This window comes from Myotis lucifugus, unplaced genomic scaffold, assembly GCF_000147115.1.
Source record: "Myotis lucifugus unplaced genomic scaffold, Myoluc2.0 scaffold_725, whole genome shotgun sequence".
Taxonomy (NCBI): Eukaryota; Metazoa; Chordata; class Mammalia; order Chiroptera; family Vespertilionidae; genus Myotis; species Myotis lucifugus.
Window position 1 is genome coordinate 333,304 of NW_005871773.1, and position 3,503 is coordinate 336,806.

Here is a 3,503-nt window from a genome sequence, read left to right on the forward strand (position 1 = left end):
AGAGGAGAATTTAATGAGCAGTCAGTGATCTCTTTAGTGCAATCATGGATGCCCTGAAATTGATTTCTGTGGCTCCCTTCGGGCCCCCCTCCAGCCGCCTCTGTGTGGTGCGATGGTAGATGAATTTTATGATCGCTGGGCTTTGTTTGGGGCTGTTTAGTGCTAAACACAATTAAAAACCAAATGCATGCAGAGCTAGACGCTAAACCCACACAGAGCTGGCTCGAGGCCTCAGGAGATGAGCCCTGGCATCCCTGGTAATTCCTCAAAGGAAAGAGATGATCAGCATAAAGCACTCCTAATCCCCCAAAACATTCGTTCTTTTTTTGGAGAGGGTAGTATCGGTTGACAAACCTCAGGGGATCAAACAATGAGAATGCTGGTCATTGAAATGAAAACTATTTCCAGTGATGTCTTCTAGCCTTGTCTACCGGGGCTGGGCTAATATTTACAGGCTTAAGGTCTTTTTCTTTGTCTTTCTCTGTTTAAGATATTTTTACTAGAGGGCCGGTGCACGAATTGGTGCATCAGTGTAGCCTCGGACTGGCCTGCGGGGATCAGCTGAAACTGGCTCTCTGACATCCCCCGAGGGGTTCCAGATTACAAGAGGCCACAGGCCAGGCCAAGGGACCCCACCGGTGCACCATTGTATCTGGGGTGTGACACGGGAGGTTGGCCAGCTGGGGAGGGACCATTGGAGGGCTCCAGGGTGTGTCAAGCATGTCTATCTCAGTACCAATCAGCTCGGCCATGACCTGTCTGTGGTACAAGAAGCAACAGCCACAGCTTCTCAGAGCCTCTCGCTACTTCATTTTTGGAATAGAAAGACAGGGGATCGGGTCTCCAAAAGCATTTTACCTCGGTTTTTCTTTATGGTTTTTACAGTTGTGTTTGTGGTTGCCTTTGGTTCAAATTTATAAATCTCAACTTTCTTTTTTAGCTTTAGATCTCTCTTCTAGAACAAACTGTACAAAACATACTTAAGGTAAAACATGACTCTATGAAGGTAACATGGTCCTATGGAATTTTAAAAACATTTTTTCAATCACAGTAGACATAGAACATTAGTTTCATTTCAGGGGTACACCCCAATTATTAGACATTATATAATGGACTAAGAAATCATGCAATCAACCTCATACCCATCTAAAACCGTACACAGTTATAATATTACTAGAGGCTCAATGCACAAAAATCTGTACACTCTGGGGGGTCCCTCAGCCATCCCTGGGGGCTCTCCCAGTCTGGGACCTCTTGAGGGATGTCCAACTGACGGCTTAGTCCCGCTTTAATGCTGCTGTGGAGGCTCCCACCATCCCCTGTGCTCGGCAGCTGTGAGCCTGGCTTTTGGCTGAGTGGTGCTCCCCCTGTGGGAGTGCACTGACCACCACCGGTGGATAGCTCCTGCCATGAGTATCTGCCCCCGGCGGTCAGTGCGTGTCATAGCGGCCAGTCGTTCTACCGATTTGTGGATTTTCATATTAGCCTATAATTATATAGGATTGACTCAATGCTCTACTTTACTGTGCCATGACTGTTCTTTCTTTATATAGTTTTCCAGATGACAGTGAGAAAGTGAGAGGGAGAGAAAGAAAGATCAAGAGTGACAGAGAATCATGGATTGGTTGCCTCCTGCATGCCCCCTACTGGGCATAAAGACTGTAACCCGGGCATGTGCCATGACTGGGAATCCAATCGACATCACCTGGTTCCTAGGTTTAAGCTAAACAACTGAGCCATGCCAGCCGGGCTCTTTTCATTTCTTTTCTTTCTTTTCTTTTCTTTTCTTTTTTTCTTAATTAAAACTATGCAGTTGGTACAACTTTTCTTTTGGTCCTGACAACACCACCTTCTTTCTGATCATCTCAGAGGGAACTCACAAACCATAGAACAATCCACCCCATGCAAAAATACGCAAATAATATGCTTTACCTTTAACAGCTGGCAGAGGAACAAAGCTAACGTCAGCGTCCAGGTGGGCTTCTTAACAGCGGACTTGCTTCTCAAGTGCTGGTGAGAGAGGCAAGACCAAAATATTCAGGGACAGACAGACAACTGGAATAGCTGATCGGGAAAACAGGAAGCAAAGTGACAGGTGAAAGAGCACATAGGATTCCTGAGGTCTCATGAAAAAAACGGCCGACGCTCTATCCACTGAGCCAAACCTGTTCGGGCGCTAGGTCGTCTTTAAATGACTACCCACCTGGTATGTTAAACCAAAAAAAAAAAATCTATTTTAAAACAATGTGCATTTAATCTGAATTCAACAATTGATTAATATTTTTTAAATGATTTTATTGACTCAGAGAGGAAGTGAAAGAGAAAGGGAGAGAAACATCCATGATGAGAGAGAATCACAGATCGGCCGCCTCCCACACGCCCCCTACTGGCGATCAAGCCTGCAACCTGGGCATGTGCCCTTGACTGGGAATCGAACCCTGACCTCCTGGATGATAGGTCAATGCTCAACCACTGGACCACGCCTGCCGGGCCGGAAGTGTAATATTTTGAATATGAGAAACGCAACTTAGAAACACGTCCCTCACGCTCCCCAGTCCTCAGCATTAAAGGTCTCAGTTTGCATTTGCAAACACTTTCCTGTAAGAGGAGAATTTAATCAGCAGTCAGTGATCTCTTTAGTGCAATCATGGATGCCCTGAAATTGATTTCTGTGGCTCCCTTCGGGCCCCCCTCCAGCCGCCTCTGTGTGGTGCGATGGTAGATGAATTTTATGATCGCTGGGCTTTGTTTGGGGCTGTTTAGTGCTAAACACAATTAAAAACCCAAATGCATCCAGAGCTAGATACTAAAGCCATACACAGAGCCGGCTCGAGCCTTCAGGAGACGAGCCCTGACATCCCACGTAATTCTTGAAAGGAAACACATGATCAGCATAAAACACCCGTAATCCCCCAAACATTCGTTCTTTTTTTGGAGAGGGTAGTATCGGTTGACAAACCTCAGGAGATCAAACAATGAGAATGCTGGTCATTGAAATGAAAACTATTTCCAGTGATGTCTTCGAGCCTTGCCTACCGGGGCTGGGCTAATATTTTCAAGCTTCACTTTTTTTTCCTTCTCTTTCTCTAATATATTTTTAATAGAGGACCAGTGCACGAATTCGGCCTGTCCTGCCGGGATCGGCCTAAAATGGCTCTCTGACAGCACTGAAGGGGTCCCAGATTAAGAGAGGGCACAGGCCAGGCCAAGGCACCCCACCAGTGCCCCATTAGGTCTGGGGAGGGACACAGGAGGTTGGCCAGCTGGGGAGGGACCATGGGAGGGCTCCAGGGTGTTTCCAGCATGTCTCACTCAGTCCCAATCAGCCAGACCCCAGCAGCAAGATGACCTACCAGTCTGAATGTCTTGTCCCTGGTGGTCAATGCATGTCATAGCGAGCAGTTGAGCAACCTTAGTATATCATTTGCATATTATGCTTTGATTGGTTGAACAGATGACTGGTCGACTGGAAACTTAGCATATTAGACTTTTACTATATAGGA